At 34.9% G+C, this 18098-nt stretch overlaps 1 pseudogene across 1 annotated transcript in view; it reads right to left on the bottom strand.

Moving 5' to 3' along the window:
* Positions 1-18098, bottom strand: part of LOC309856978 (small ribosomal subunit protein uS5 pseudogene) — a 454384-nt pseudogene that overhangs the window by 383510 nt on the left and 52776 nt on the right. Inside the window, exon 2 of the transcript XR_014316487.1 lies at positions 10703-11206. The product of XR_014316487.1 is annotated as a small ribosomal subunit protein uS5 pseudogene (transcript). The remainder of the gene's footprint in view (positions 1-10702; positions 11207-18098) is intronic.

Here is an 18098-nt window from a genome sequence, read left to right as displayed (position 1 = left end):
CAAAATGAGACCTCAAGGATCTGAGAGAATGTCTAAGAAGTACTTGATACATCCCTTGGGTATGGTTTATTAAAGTGTCCACCTGTCTGAAAGCTGGGGAATCTAGATAAGGGAGGGAAAATTAGTTATGATAAAACATATCAACAAACATCAATAAATTTTGTAAAACTAATTGTCATGGCTCATATACAATATGACCAACAGAGGGACCATCAGAAGGAAAGCATCAGTTATGTTTATTGTGAAATTTTTTATTCAAAATAAAGCAATGTGAGGGGAAGACACAATGAGAAAATTACCATTTTTTAAATGGTAAACATCTTACAAAATGGAATAGGTTTTATATTCTAAGTAGTATATTGAAAAGTAAAACATTGGGGCGCCTGGGTGGCGCAGTGGGTTGGGCTGCTGCCTTCAGCTCGGGTCATGATCTCAGGGTCCTTGGATTGAGCCCCGCATCGGGCTCTCTGCTCCGCAGGGAGCCTGCTTCCCCCTCTCTCTCTCTCTCTCACTGCCTGCCTCTCTGCCTACTTGTGATCTCTGTCTCTCAAATAAATAAATAAAATCTTTAAAAAAAAAAGAAAAGAAAAGTAAAACATTAAAAAAATAAAATTTCAGGGGCACCTGGGTGGCTCAGTGGGTTAAGCCGCTGCCTTTGGCTCAGGTCATGATCTCAGGGTCCTGGGATCGAGCCCAGCATCAGGCTCTCTGCTCAGCGGGTAGCCTGCTTCCTCCTATCTCTCTCTGCCTGCCTCTCTGCCTACTTGTGATCTCTGTCTGTCAAATAAATAAATAAAATCTTTAAAAAAAAAATAAAATAAAATTTCAATGAAAAAAATTATTTAATTTTTAGAAAGGTTAAAAATAGCAGAACCATTTTTCTTATAACTGGAAAATACACTGTATATACATCTATCAAAATAACTTGTCATGGGGGAGCCTGGGTGGCTCAGTAGGTTAAAGCATCTGCCTTCGGCTCAGGTCATGATTCCAGGATCCTTGGATCGAGGCCCACATCGGGCTCTCAGCTCAGCAGGGAGTCTGCTTCCTCCTCTCTCTCTCTGCCTGACTCTGCCTTATTGTGATCTCTGTCAAATAAATAAATAAAAACTTTTATAATAAATATTTGAAAAATAACTTGTCATGTCTGGAATCAGGAGCATATGGAAAAAAATAATATCTGAGGACAATACTTCTGCCATGTTTTGTGCCTTGCTAATATTTTTAAACAGTCAGGCAAATTTTAGCCTTATTGAAACACCTGCTAAGATACCTGCAGTGCCTTTTGGAGCCCTATGACTATAAAAATTAATTGCAAATATTCAAAATGTTTACTATGGTGTCACTATTTAGGGCCACCACCAAGTATGTTTCAGAAGTAAGCATAACTGTTACTCTTCCATAAGGCAAAAGGGCATATTTTCAGGAGTTCCATCTGCTGTACCAGGAGGTGAATCAAGTAATGATTTTTGTCTATAAAATAATTCACTTTTCAATCTAACATTCCTCATTCCACATTATAATAATAAAAACTAGGAGGAGACTAAAACAAACAAACAACTACAACTACAACAACCAGCTTTTCCTACAGTGGAAAAGTAAATATAACCTTAGGAGTAGCCTAAAATTTATTTTTAAATATTTTAAGATAAACGTTTTTGTTAGAAAACCATATATTTTATATTACTAAGAAATAACAGGCAACGTTTTATTAACTTCTAAAAAGTCTAGTTACTTGTATTTATCTATTAACTCATCTCTTTATGAAGTAGAACATGATCACACCTCTTGTATCTACCCAAGTTTGTATGCTTTGGTTGTTTTATGTTTGCTATTTCCTTGCTTAATTTTTACAATATTTGATACATAATAGTATCTTTAAGTCCATCTATGGTTTCACAGAATTTGTTTGAACTTCATAAAAATGTACCATACTTTTTGCACTGTCCTTGTTTTACTTCTCTATTAGCTTTCCAAGTTTTATTCACTTTACAGTGTGTAGCTATCATTTATTTTTACTCCTCCATAATGCTATGTTTACAAATTTGTGTTTATCTGTACTTTTAAAAATATCTTAATTATATACCATTTCTCATCTCACGTAACACTCATGTTACTTCTACACTTATCAGATATTATGTAACTGAAAACCACAACTCAGCAACAATAGAACACCATTTTTCAAAATTAAATGGCTTACCAGAATTCTTTAATTCTATCCTTTATTTGTATTAGATGACCCTTTATTCTGGTATTTGGCATTGTTCATATGGAGGAAAGCTTATAAGTTGATATTCCATAAATAGAAGGATTTTTATGATCGATTAATTATTTTCATTTAGAATGCATAGAATATGGTTGATTTAATATTTCTTTCTTACTCTCTGCCTGGAACATAGTGCTATCTATGCAATAGCCACTAAAATATTAAGTTAATTACCTAGACTTTAAACTGCATATTAATAGGAATAGCATACAGAACTCTTCTCAGATTGGGACACCTGGGTGGCTCAGTCAGTTAAACGCCTGAGCCTTTAGCTCAGGTCATGATCTTAGGGTCCTGGGACTCAGTTCTGCAACAGATTCCCTGCTTAGCCGGGAGTTTGCTTCTCCCTCATCCTGCTGCTCCCCCTGCTTGTGCTCTCTCTCACTCTCTCTCTTACAAATAAATAAAATTAAAAAAATAAATTCTTCTCAGATAGCTAATATAGAATATCGTCTTTGTATTCATCAAAGGGAAAGTGCCATATAATAATGAAATCCAGACTACTTCAAATTCACTTTTTAACCAGTAAGAAAGTACTGGAAACAAGCCAAAAATGTCTTCAATGAATTAAAGAAATAGATTGATTTTCAATATCTTAATGTTTCTAATGTTAAATTGCAAGATTTTTATACTAGATATCAGTGTAAATATTCATTATACAAGGATATTCTAAAAATAAACCTGAGAAAACTACTTGACATATATGATGACAAAAACCAATGTCAGTTTGGGTAAAACTTACAACACCTACCACCTGAAACTCTTGTTCTATATGGTGCCATCTTGTGATTCTGGGCAGCGGCAGTGAGCCACAGCTTCCAGTCAGCTAGAAGATTACAGGGGTGAACACCTGATATTCTTACAAGCATTCTATATATAGAATATATATATAGAATATATATATTCTTCTTTTTTTAGTGTAATATTTAATAAATTGCATGTGATATTTGATACTTTGTTATAAAATAGGCTTTGCTTAAGATGATTTTGCCCAAATGCAGGCAAATGTAAGTGTTCTGAGTATGTTTAAATAAGCTTAAGGTAAGCTATGATATTTGATAGTTTTGGGGTATTAAATGCATTTTCAATTTTTTATGTGTTTCTCTGTACATAGCCCCCTTGTAAGCTGAGGAACATCTCTATATGTATATGTCGCCTTGGTATGGCTTACATATTATTGGCATGAAACATCTAGAACAGTACGTGTGCCATAGAATTGTCTACAACATCAAACAAGTTTCTTGAAAACTTGTGCCAAAGGGGTTATGTCTTTAAGGATTCTTATTTCAGAAGGGTTCTCTCAAACGTAAGATTTTTCAGAAGTTAAGTGAAAATCTGACCAAACTAAACATTTTTCCATTTTCCCTAGTGAGCAAAGATAGCTAAAATCTATCTGCCATTTTCAACACTGTACTCAACGATTGTAATTCTAATTTAAGAACAGATTATTTATATCAAAACCACATGTTGGCCTAATCTTATACAATATTCATAAGTCACACTCAGACCCTTGGACACTTTTATTTGTTGAGTCTATATGGTACTACGGACATTCATCTTTTTTGACCTCATAGCTTCATGTATGTCTATACTTTTGAAAATACATGCATCATAGTTCCATTGTAAAATGTCTGGGTTATAAAATGTGCTATGCTATCAAAATGGTAATAAGAACATACAAATGACCTGATGTAATGAACTGGACCAGATTGCCAGATATCACATTTCATACCAGAAAGATTCAGTGGTAAGTTTTAAAATGGCCAGCTATACATTGACTGAATTATAACTCATTTAACTTCTTTCTTTGTGTACAGTATTATACATTAGTCAGTATTATAGTAGATAAGTACTTTGGACAGATGTAAATATGCTGTAATAAAAAATGTTTTTCTTCTTTCTTTTAGTCCTTTTTACTTGTAAGACTAGCCACAAATACCACGCCTCCCCCAAAATAATTTGCAATCCAAATTTATCTCTAAATGAATTTATTGCACAGAAAAATATGTATATATATATATATATACACACTTACAGAAGACATGTTCAAAAATAGTTACACAACAGCAGGGCCCTAAATGTAAGCAGTATAGTTGTTTTGTTTTGTTTTGTTTTGTTTTGTTTTGTTTTGTTTCTTTTAAAAAAAGAGGTTATGTGAAATATTAGGATTTTATTTCCAGGCGTAGTATTTCAAGACAGTTAACTACACCTATGGTGTCAACAGCCTCTTGTTGGCAGTATGATTTTATTGGCTCCATGGAATAACAGAAAGAATTTACTATTGCTTCTTTCTTTTATTTCACACACAGAAAAAAAAAATGACACATTTGCTCAAGACCAACCAGAATCATTTTAACCTATCAAAATTGATGGGAGGCCTTCACTGCCAAAGTCACTGCTGCGTTTTCACAATTCACTGCAGACAATCTGCTACTCCCATTATGATAAAGGAGAGAAGAGTCATAATCAGGGAAGAAAGCTAGATTAATACTTGTAATTATCATTGAATATTTAGCCTGCTATAGGTTTATTATTATTAGTGTCATTTGATAATTTTCTCTCATTTTATTAAACACAACTGTGAGTAATTACGCTACCTAATATTTCTCTGTATTGGCTGACTAGCTAGCAAACATTCATGAAAATATCCATTAGCCACACATATAAAATGCTGCATTATGATGCTGTTGAATCAGAACATACCACTACCTGATCCTGTAGCTCTTTGAGGATTTGCAAATCAATTAATTCTATGTTTATTGGATTCTTCCCATACAATTAGAAAATTTATAATCGAGTCCATGAACATTATTAGTTTTACCATTTTAAACCAGCAATCACACTTTGATTTTTACAACAAAAGCAGAAATATAAACACACACATTTGGATCAGTTTTCTCTTAGTCTGTCTGGACTTCAAAATCCTATTCCTCAAGATGATGCACACCAAAGTTCTGGATTAAACAAGAAATTAGATGGCACCTGAACACTTGGTTTAATATTCTCAAAAGGATTATGCAACTTCTTTCTTACAATATGACATTGTTTTACAAAGATCTACACTTTTATAATGTTAGTATTTATAATAATCAATAAAGTCAATTAATCATGATTAAAAATCAAACATAAAAATTTCTACTTTTTGCTTTTGCCCCCTCCATTTAGAACTTATTTATAGCCTGATAATTCAAAGGTCCCTATGTTTATGAAAATCTGGACAGAAATAGCTCTAAGATCCCATTCAGAACTTGATATTAATCTAAGTCTTTTGGCTCCATTTATCCTGAGAGCAAAGAGTAGGACAAAGGATTTGAGTACTGTTAGTTTATCTGGGAGATTATCCAAGGTAGAAAAGAATGGGAAAGTGATACAGTGAAGAAGCAACTTTGTCAAAGAGGTACATTGTTGATATAATTGTTGTGGATAGAAAATGAAGGCTTGCTTTTACTGAAAGGTCCTGAGAAACTTCTTTAAGTTGTCCTCATGAAGACCTGAAAACTGACAATTTTACCTATGGTTCTTATTTCCACTTCACTGAGAGCTGTCCTCAGAGGACATTAACTCTCCTACACTTTTGGGTTGTGTTGGAGACATTCTAAAATGAGAGAGAGAACATGAGATGCTATCAGTGTTAAGTAACTGCAATTTCCATTGGAACTATCCACCACAGGTTTGGCTATAATCAGGTGTTGGGCCTTGATATCAGAGGGATTTGAGGCAGTATCATTTTAGGTTATTCATTATATCTGAAATTTCCAAAAACTACAACTGATGAAACTTTGATTATAAACCTATAAATATAACAATAAATCTACAGTATTCAAATTATTTTCATAGAAATACACAAACAAAGCATCAACTGATTAATATTTAAATGTTACAAAATACTGAACTGAAAGAATTTGGTCATATAACAACGTGTAAGAAGTAGAGCTTAGGTTTAGGTTAGAAGTCAGGATGCATTTGGGACTCAGTTAAGAAATTGAATGGAGGGACGCCTGGGTGGCTCAGTGGGTTAAGCCGCTGCCTTCGGCTCAGGTCATGATCCCAGGGTCCTGGGACCGAGCCCCAAATCAGGCTCTCTGCTCAGCAGGGAGACTGCTTCCTCCTCTCTCTCTGCCTGCCTCTCTGCCTGCTTGTCATCTCTCTCTGTCAAATAAATAAATAAAATCTTAAAAAAAAAGAAATTGAATGGATGTCTGACTATCTTATAGGTTTGCTAAAAATCAGTGACTTTGTGTTCACGTGTGGCTATGCGGGAATTTTTAACTTTCTCTAAGAAGTTATTAGATTGATTATATAATGGCAGTAAAGGATGGGGAAAAGCAAAGTACAAACCCCATAAAGACAAAGACACTGAGTATGAGAAAAGAGTAATAGATAAGAAGAATCAATGCATTTGAGGAAAATGGGAATTGAAATACACAATGATTGTTGATTTTTTTAGATGCAGAAATCAAAACTAGCTTGCAAGAAGGAAATAACAGAAGACATGTTGTGAAAAGGCAGTAACGTGGAATAAAGGAGTAGGGAGAGCATATCAGGTAATTTGGATAGGAAGGAGTTAGGAGATAATTGCTTGATAAATTTTATATGGCCCACTTAAATGCACAGATTTCTCTTCTTTAAGTTATATGGAGAACAGGGTGTCCTTTCTCTTCCCTTTCAGAGCACCCGAGGTGTACTCTTTCAGACTGAAAACCTGAAAAGCTCAGGACTCAGTTGCTTAAGCACAGCTGAGAGGACATATTTCAATTAAGATTTACAGTTTGCTGTAGGTAGTAGACTGTCAAAAGTGGTTTAACCATATTTTTCATTTAACAAGAAGACTACAGAGAGTGTTTTCTGGTGTTGGTTCAGAGTCTTAAGAAAGTCAAGTGAACTATCTTAGAGGTTTTCATGGCTTTTTATTCACAGTTGCAAAAATTGCCGTTGGAGTTCTCACTATTAAGCCCACATTTCTGGCAGAAAGATAGAGGTAAAAGAGAATGATATCTTGTACGACTGATACTTTGTCATATGGTTACAATGTAACTAGAAAAGAGACAATAAAATATTTGATGTTGTTTTAAGTTTCCTTGTTGTCAATCCCTCAGTGCTTTCTGATACTAAAGGAAAAAGTAGATGGATATTGACCTGGCAACTATCAACACCTGTCAGTCTCTCTTGGATAACCAATATCTCTATAATCTCTTCTTCCCAGTAAAAAAAAAAATAAAATATATTCATAAACCACACTGTGCCATCTCAAGTTACTGCACCAAGATAAAATTACAATGATTTTCAGTTGTTCCAAATGGACAGAATACCCTTCCTTATGATATCATGTCTTATAAGATAGATAATTGGCTTGCTACCAATATACCCAGATGAGACTGTGGAAGAGACAGGAAAAAAATAATAATATTTATTTATTCCTTGGGTTGACCCTGTTTACACAGATGCATTACTATTAGAAAAGGTTGGTTTGGGACATTGGAATGAATTTACTTAATGGGTCTGTATGTAATTGGGTTGGAGAAAATTTTTAATTTCTACAAAAATTATTAGAATTCTATCTTATTCCCTTTTGATAATTTTCACATGTTAACAAAGCCAACGTTTTTGTCTAGCAGACAAGATCTTAAATCCTAACAAAACTCAATTTTTTCCTTTTTTTTTTTAAGTTTGAGAGCCTCATGTTCTCTCATGCTGCTTTAAATACAACTCAAAAAAACAAAAGGAGCTAAATGGGGCAGTAAGCCCAGTCTTTTTATTTTAATTTATTTATCTTATTTTTAATTAAAAAATTAAAGATTGTATTTATTTATTTGAGAGAGAGAGAGCATGAGTGGGGCAGGGGGATGTAGCTGCAGAGAGAGACTGAGAAGTATACTCCCTAATGAGCAGGAATCCCGATATGGGGCTCGATCCCAGGATCCTGACTGAGATCATGACCAGAGACAAAGGCAGATACATGTGCAAAATCCCTTTTTTTCTGGGAAACAATACTTTACAAGAGATGTTTGAAAAAGTACTGGGGAAACAACTTTAATCAGAGATACAAAAATTTAATTGACTTCTGTAAAGCTACAGGGATCCAAATGATGGGAATCCCAGGCCGTTTAGGTTGTGGACCACAGAGTATTCTTCTCTGTAATATTTTATTTTCTTCCATGTCTACTAACTCCAGTCCAAGTTCACTGATCTCTTTTTAGATAGTGCAAAACATGGCAAAGAATACCAAACAAGTGCCCAATATTCTACATTTATTACATCATTTCTAACATATAGAAGTGTGTTATCAAGGCTGGTTCTGTGAACGAACCTAGTTATGCTAAAGTGTGTTTTGTTCTCCAAAAATTAAATTCATGATTATCACACAATTATAAAATACTTGTGTCAAGAATTTTTATTCAAAAATTAATAAGAGAAGCAGATATTAAAACTAGTTCACATGGTTATTTGGGATATAAGCAGAGTTGTGCAGCAGAAGTGCTCTGGGCCCATAATTTGGGTTATAGAATTTATGTTTTCTAATGAAAAATCACTAACTTGCATTATTGTTAACAAGAATCCTGTGCATTACCATCAGTTTTCTCCATTATAACCTCTTGCTCTACAGTTTGTAAATAACTTTGTCAATAGCAAGCTAATAAACGGGGTGACTCCAATGGATTGAGATAATCTCCAGAGTTTCTGCTACATAATGAACAGGACTCCATTGAAAGGACACCTAAGAGTTTATTTTGCCCAAAAATTTGATCACTTTTTTCACTGTCCTTACCTATTTTCCAAACCTAGTTCTTTTCAGTCTACAGACAACCCTGTATCTGACTGACTTGTTAATTCTGGGAATGTCTTGCAGATTAATTTGCTTGCCCGAGGTGGTTCCTCTAATTGATGTCTAAGAACCCTAATTAGTTAAGAAAACTTTTTTTTTAACATTTTCATTGCTACTTATTATTATTATTATTATTATTATTATTATTGTTAATATCTCTATTATAAATAATTCACAAGGGCATCTTTCTGACAAAAGACAAAGAGCTGGCTACTAGTAGAAAAAGTACATTTGACTCTGTCAGTGAAAGTGGTAAAGGGATTTGAGAAAATAAGGCAAAGCAGTGGAATTATGTGTTAAAACTTTAAATATTATAGACACATTTACTTAATTTCTAATACTGCTTATAATTAAAAAAGATGTTTTCCATGAACCACGCATTACAACAAATATATTGTTTATACAGATTAAATTTTCATCAAAAGGGACGCCTGGGTGGCTCAGTTGGTTAAGCAGCTGCCTTTGGCTCAGGTCATGATCCCAGCATCCTGGGATCGAGTCCCGCATCTGGCTCCTTGCTCGGCCGGAGCCTGCTTCTCCCTCTACCTCTGCCTGCCATTCTGTCTGCCTGTGCTTGCTCTCTCGCCCACTCTCTCTGAGAAAGAAATAAAATCTTAAAATAAATAAATAAATTTTCATCAAAAAATTATAAGTGTATTTTTTTGTAGGATCATGATAAGCATTTTGCAGATGAGAAAAGTGAAATTTAGAAAAGTATGTCTCTTCAAATCCCTCATACAATATCTGGCCTAGATAGAAGGATATACTATCACAATTGAGGAAGATAATTGAGATTACTTAAAATGATAAACTTTACTGTATAGGGTTTTTTACAAGTTTGCCACAGATTCACATTTTTTAAAATATATATCTATTTGTGTAAAGAGAATGCACTGAGAAGTAAAAAGATAGTGATATATCAGTGCTACCAACTAATGGCTATAATATCATCACCTTATTTATGAACAATGAAACAGTGTGTAATATTTAAATAAATTTAAATAAATTCCTATTTATTTTATATATTTATAAATTTAAATGAATTCCTATTTATTTATTATTAAAGAAATTCCTCTAACAAACAGTATGTTTTGAAGGTTGCTAGCAGGAAAGTGTTGTACGACATGGAAGTAATCAGAAAATGTGATCTAAAATTCTGCTTTCAAGGGCGCCTGGGTGGCTCAGTGGGTTAAAATTCTGCTTTCAAGAAGCTATAACAGTAAGTACTGAGCATTAGCTATTATATGCTATGGATGAATAACTGAAATCTACATTTGAAACTATTGGTACACTATATGTTACCTAATTGAATTTTAAAAAGTTAATAAAAAAAACCACTATTTTATAAAACAATATTCCCAACAGGCTCTTTTGCTTTAAAATACTCACTTTGTTTCCTCTCCGAGAGAACACCAAATGGCGGATGACGCCGGTGCTGCGGGAGGGCCCGGAGGGCCCGGGGGCCCTGGAATGGGAGGCCGAGGCAATTTCCGCGGTGGCTTCGGCAGAGGCATCCGGGGCCGGGGCCGGGGCCGGGGCCGTGGTCGGGGCCGGGGCCGAGGCCGCGGAGCTCGCGGGGGCAAGGCCGCGGACAAGGAGTGGATCCCCGTCACCAAGCTGGGCGCCTGGTCAAAGACAAGAAGATCAAGTCCCTGGAGGAGATCTATCTCTTCTCCCTGCCCATCAAGGAGTCTGAGATCATCGACTTCTTCCTGGGAGCCTCCCTCAAGGACGAGGTTTTGAAGATCATGCCTGTGCAGAAGCAGACGCGCGCGGGCCAGCGGACCAGGTTCAAGGCATTTGTCGCCATCGGAGATTACAATGGACACGTCGGTTTGGGTGTCAAGTGTTCCAAGGAGGTAGCCACTGCCATCCGCGGAGCCATCATTCTGGCGAAGCTTTCCATTGTCCCTGTGCGGCGAGGCTACTGGGGGAACAAGATGGGCAAGCCCCACACTGTCCCGTGCAAGGTGACTGGCCGCTGTGGCTCTGTGCTGGTGCGTCTCATCCCCGCCCCCAGAGGCACTGGCATTGTCTCGGCCCCTGTGCCCAAGAAACTGCTGATGATGGCTGGTATTGACGACTGCTACACCTCGGCCAGGGGCTGCACTGCCACCCTAGGGAACTTTGCCAAGGCTACTTTCGATGCCATCTCCAAGACCTACAGCTATCTCACCCCTGATCTCTGAAAGGAGACTGTGTTCACCAAGTCTCCCTATCAGGAGTTCACGGACCATCTTGTGAAGACCCACACCAGAGTCTCTGTTCAGAGGACCCAGGCTCCAGCTGTGGCTACTACATAGTTTTATACAAGAAAAATAAACTGAACTAAAGCTTGAAAAAAAAAATACTCACTTTGTAATGAGAGTCATTACTTTTGTCTAGCCAAATCTTATAGCACTGTTTATCCCTTCCCTGCTTTATCCCTTCCCAGTATCAATAAAGGCTCACTTGGGTTACCTAGAAGCCATGAGAAAGCTTGTAATAGATCTGGCTGGTTTTCACCAGCAATTTGACCACCATGTGCACAGGGAAGTCTATTGATAAAGGCTTTATTGCAATAAGTTGCAAATACATGGATGATTTTGGTTTCTCTTTCTTGAGGTCTTGTTTCATGCTAATAAATTTAGGGTGGCTTATTGGAATGGATGTTATTAACATATCTTCATAGTTATAAGCACATGGAATTGTAAAATAGATGAATGAATGTGGCATTACTGACAACTGTCCTCATTTTGAAATCAAATTACAGTGTACTAAGATGAGGAAGCAAAGCAGATTTGGGATTATGAGTGAAATAATTTAAAAAAGTCTTGGGGTATGATCAGACTATTGGGTAATTCAGTAGAAAAATGTCTACTGATTGAGATTCTGTGTTCCCTGATTTCAGAGAGAAGTTAAGATAAATAAGTAACACGAGGAGACTAGGAAGCCAAACATAAGTGATAATTTTGTGCCAGGGTGTGTTTACATCTGTTTATCTTCTTGCTTTACCACTAAGGTTGCTCCTAGAGGAGAGTTTAAATATGTGTTGGAGCTAATCTCTGTGGATTACACAAGAAACCACATCCTACAGCTCTCCCTGAAACACCCCTTATGATTTCAATGTAATTTGGTTTTTGCATTTTTAGAAATAACAAAATACTTTGCAAACTCATCTACTTTATTACCATCACAAGTGAGTCAGCTGACTCCACATTTTAACACAGTGACGGTCACAGAGGAATGGAGGAATGAGTAGAGTTATCAATACATGTGCTTTTAAGAAGTATGACAGGGTAGCAGCTATTTCCAGGAACCAAAACATGGGTCAGCAGCTGTGCAGGAAAAGTGATGGAATAAATGACTCATTTCAGAGGAGTTCTATAACATATTAGTTCTATAATGTATCTTCAGCCCCCAATTACCCGCTTTGATCTAAAGATAAGGATTTACAGTTAAGGTCCCATTTATGATTTGACTGGTGTGGTCTGAATCATTTTTACTATTGTTTTGACTATTACTTGAAGCCTATAGTAGTACTTGGGATATGTGTTGTGTATTCTGTGAACATGTGCTATTTTTAGATTAGATAATTTCTGTCTCGAACCCCTGTTCATTTGTTTGTTTTTGTTTATTTGATAGTGGTTTCAGTAAATGGATATATCTGAAAAATTGCAAAGCCACTATTAAAACAAGTTATTATTATATATAGCATGGAATTGCACATTCCTCCTTTGAATCCGACAGAGCTTCACCATATCCTTAACAATTTGGGAAAAACATGCTATTATTTTTCTTTATAAAATTTCTCCTGTTAGGCTGTGATGGTTGTCATCAGCAGTAACTCCTCTGAAGGCTTTGTCAAAAGAGTTGAAAAAATTGGAAAGGTGTGTGAATGAAGCTGTTTGCTGAATATAAAGAAAAGAGCATTGAAGTACAATTCACACTCTTACTTCTCCTTCTATGCTTTCAGATGTTTGACATTTGAAAATTTTGCTTCTAGAAGAGATGCCCTATATAATTCTTAATTTAAGGAGCAAGTTGCTTTTATAATTTTTTTATTATTCTACCATTCCAGTATTTCCATTTAAATTAAATTCAATACCATTTAAAAAAAATCAAAAGTGCAGCCAGTATTCAATTCCTGGGCTAAATAATTTTAGAAAGCTTTGTGTTATTGAACCTACAGGGTTTTTCTGTAGTTTTAACTCTTTCTTTCTGTGATTTTTCCCATTAGTCACGTAAGTGACTGCAATATAACAGACATTGAGGATAAAGAAGGACTGAATAGAACAATCCTTGGCCTCATGAAGTTGAGAATCTAGCAAGGGAGTCAAACAATTCAATCATTCAGAGACAATTTATTGAGTGCCTGGCCTAAAATGAGCACAACAAAACCCCAGGCCAGAGGAATCATTTTAATGGGAGAGATAGATAATAGGTAAGCCAACTTTAAAAAAAAAATCGTACTGCTTTTTCTTTAATAGAGATGCATATTTGAACTAAATAAGCACATTTTAAAAAGAGCAGTGATTGAGAAGAGGTTTTTTAACTGAGTGGTCCGAAAGGGCCTCCCTGAAAAAGTCTGTTTTGAACAGATTTCTGAATAATATCAGCTAGGAAGCTGCGTAAAAATCTCAGGGATGGGTGATTTTTCCAGTCGAAAAACTGTAAAGGCTCCAAAGTCACAATAGAGCTATAAGTTTCTCTAATAAAGTAACTTCTGACAAAGAATGAGAAGAAATAACTAACCCAGGTTTGAAAGAAAAGGGACAGACTTTCTATGGAATTCATATTTAATTAAAGCTCTAAAGGACAAAAATACAATAGAGCAAAATTCTGGTCACGCTGATATACCTCACGAAAGTTCATAAACAAGGTGTGGGTAGCAAAGAGTGTGTGGGAATGTTGGTAAGAACAGTGGGGAAGAGTCATCCCTGAACATGTTCTTAAATGAAGCAATTCTTGGGTTGTATTAAAGGGTAAATTGGAGTTTGCCTAAGTGATTAGAGAAGGATGCCTCAGCTTATGGAAGTTCAAAGCCATAAAGATGTGATAAACTACTGCAGATATTTTCATGTATATTTGTTGTTGCTTCTAGTAATGGTGATCTAAAAACTCCTACTTAAGACAACTAAAAATCCAGACAAAATAGCTTTTAAAGTTAAAAATATCAGAATGATTATAAAAATAAGTGAGGGATTACTGGGCCAAAATACGAAATACAATGAGAGCCTAGAGATATATGCCCTGAAGCCATTTTAGCTATGAGAGCATTTGAAACTGCTAAAACACACTGAGCTGTGTTGTTAATAGACTCTTGATTCTAGAGAAACAAATCCAGCAGCAATCAAATTTGAGGACTTTGGTACAACCCAAATTTAACTTGAGATCCCCAAAGCACAAGGAGAAGCAGAAATAAGACTATAGCCTACCTTGCCTTCTGTGTAAACTGAGAAAGCCAATCACTGAATTTGGAGTATGATTGTCTTGTAGAGTCTCAGATATAAGAGAAAATCCTACCAAGGAGGACCATACCGTTATTATAGCTCTTAATTATCCCTACTCAATAAGAGTTTCAAATATAATGTCTTGAACATAGCAAAATGTAACAAAGCACACAAAGAAAAACCATTAACAAGATTTGATAGACAAAATGGGATTAAGTATGATGTTAAAATGATCAATAAAGATTGTAAAATGGCTTGATTACTCTGCTCAAAGAAATGAGAGGGGAAGCAAATTGAACAAAAAACTGACACTAAAAATGATATTGAGAAAGGTTTTATAAATGAACCAAATGGATACTCTAGAACTTTAAAGATATGACAGCTAATTTAAGATACCACAGGGGTGCCTGGGTGGCTCACTTAATTAAACCTCCAATTCTTTTTCCTTTTTTTTTAACACCTTACTTTTATTTTATCTCTTTCAATTTGGCTCAGGTCATGATGTCATGGTTGTGAAATAGAGCCCAGAGTTGGGCTCTGTGCTGAGCCTGGAGCCTGCTTAAGATTCTTTTCCCTTCTTTTTCTATCCCTCCCTGCACTCTCACTTGCTCACTCTCTCTTGCTTGCAAATAAATAGATAGATAGATAGATAGATAATAGACAAAGCAAAATTAAAGCAGATTATGAAAATAAATATAAAGATTTTGAAATGAAAACAAGTTCAAAATAAAATAGAGAAGACCTACACAGCTAAAAGTTCATTCAGAAAATCTACTATTAAGGAAGTCAGTATGACACAGTGTTAAGATATCAAAAGAAATGAAATCTTGCCATTTGCGACAACATGGATGGAACTAGAGCGTATCATGCTTAGCGAAATAAGTCAAGCAGAGAAAGACAACTATCATATGATCTCCCTGATATGAGGAAGTGGTGATGCAACATGGGGGCTTTAGTGGGTAGGAGAAGAATAAATGAAACAAGATGGGATTGGGAGGGAGACAAACCATAAGTGACTCTTAATCTCACAAAACAAACTGAGGGTTGCTGGGGGGAGGGGGTTTGGGAGAAGGGGGTGGGATTATGGACATTTGGGAGGGTATGTGCTTTCGTGAGTGCTGTGAAGTGTGTAAACCTGGTGATTCACAGACCTGTACCCCTGGGGATAAAAATATATGTTTATAAAAAATAAAAAGTTAAAAAAAAAAAAAAAGATTTGAGCATGTACTTTACAGAAAGGGTAATCCAAATGGCCACTCATATATAAAAACTGTTTATCTTTATTATGAATCTGGAATTAAATTAAATTAAATTAAAAATAAATTAAAACCTAAAATGACATACTATTACACACTTACCATATTGGGCAACAGTAAAATTGCCTTGCAAGAATGTGAAAGAATGAAAGTGCCCATAATAAAAACATTTGAGGTAAGTTGGACAATATTTAGAAAACTTAAAAATAAAAATAAAAATTTGGTCCATTCCTAGAAATACAACATGGAACTAAATGAATATTTTCACCAGGATATGCAAACAGATGATTATAGCTATTTCATTCATAACGGCAGTTCAGTAGTGGTCTATTTGCACAATGTTACATTAAATAAGAGAGAATATTAACAAACTGGGAGGAGGGGCTAGGTTGTTATCAGAAACAGATCTTCTATGGTGCTGATTATGTTCTATTTCTCAAAATCTTTAAGTTAAAAAAGTTTTCAAATTTATATCTAGATAGATAGATGATAGATAGACAGATATCCCAGAAGCTGCAATGCTAGGCTAAGACCAGGCTTTAAAGGGCTTTTCTATACTCTACTAAATACTTGAAACCATTCATTATATCATAGCTCAGTGTTCAAATCTCCATTTGTTTCCTCAGTTTCCTAATATTTACCTTAAGGTGACCTGATTCAGACTTTTGATCACCTTTGTCTAAATATTTCTATTTTAACAAAGTCCTTTTTAACACTGAGAGACTAAAACTTAGAAAAATACTCTGATTGTTATCTCACTAGGGTGGAAAATATATAGTTACCCATTAACTAATGATATCCATGTCTACATTAGATCCGTGGCATTTTTAATTCTTGGGAGCTTTTGGTTAAATGAAATTTTTAAGCTTCCTTTAAAGGAAGCTTTAAGCCATCACCACATGAATAAAATTAAAGAACCAAATGAAAACAGGCCAAGTATTTACAGAGTAATAGAATGTGCAGTGGAAAGAGTACAATTCTGAAATCATAAAGCCTAAATTAGTGTGATGCATTTTTGCTACCCATGTAATCATAAACCAGTTATCTAAATGTGTTAGCCTCAGTTTTTTCACCCATGAAATGGTGATGATAATACTTATTATGCAGCGTTGTTGTGTGGATGTGATGAAGCATGGAGCATGAGAGTCTCATATTCCATGCTAAAATGATAGCTATTTTTATACTTATAATAATTCTAGTAATAGTAATTAAATTGTTCAAAATGGTAATATTCATTTATATTGAGGCATTGTATTGACTATTATTAGACACATTTACCAACATAAATTTCATTTTACTTTACCCCCTCTGAGGATATATATTCCCTAATTCAATATGAATCTCCTTATGAATAATAATTATCATAATAAATATGCTGATTTTTCTTCTATTTGTTTTTAAGGAGGTATCCTTTACTGTTGAACATAAAGAAACTTAAGCAAGTCTGTCTTATTCAAACTTTGCATGCTGCTTTCTTATGAAACTAGATTATAGAGTTGTATGAAATAAATTCATGCAGTTAAGACATTGATGTTTGGAACACTGGGTGGTCAGTTTAGTATTTTAAAAGAAGATATTAAATTTAAACCTTAAAACTGAGCTCTTTCAGCCTTTTTTATAGACCATCCTTCATGCTTCATAAGTACTCCTCCATTGTAAACTAAGTAATAGTTTTTGTCACAGTGTATATAACAAAAATGGATTTTATATTCTATTATTTCAGAGTTAGTTGCAGTTTCTACTGCCTTACTTCCTTTTTTGAAAAATAGATTAATTCTACAAAAAGTTTTTTCCAGCTTTATTGAAAAAAATCGACATATTTGTAAATTTAAGAAATGATTTCTTATAACATTGCAAATTTTTAACATTGTGTAAATTTTGTACAATTTGATAAATTGGTATACATCTTTATTGCAATATAATCTACACAAAAATGTTAATACATCTACTATCTCGTATAGTTGCCACTGTTTTTTATGCATGTATCGTAAGGAATTTTAAGATCTACTCTCTTAGCAACTTTTATGTATATAGTATAGTAGAGATAAACTTCAGAGGTCTTGTGGGTTTTGTTCCAGACTGCCTCAATAAAGTGATTATCTCAATAAACTAAGTCAAATTATTATATTTTTTGGTTTCCCAGTGCATATAAAAAATTATGTTTCCCAGTGCATATAAAAAATAAAAACTATACTGCACTGTTCAAAAGCATTATGTTTTTAAAGAAAATCAATGTATATACCTTAAGTACACTAGTTCTGAGTTTTCAGTGGGTCATAATTACTGATCACAGATCACCATAACAAATACAATAATAATGA

This window comes from Mustela nivalis (genome assembly GCF_964662115.1).
Source record: "Mustela nivalis genome assembly, contig: HAP1_SCAFFOLD_53, whole genome shotgun sequence".
In the NCBI taxonomy this organism is placed as follows: Eukaryota; Metazoa; Chordata; class Mammalia; order Carnivora; family Mustelidae; genus Mustela; species Mustela nivalis.
Note: the sequence above shows the minus strand (reverse complement) of the source record. Positions and strands in the feature narration are given on the sequence as shown.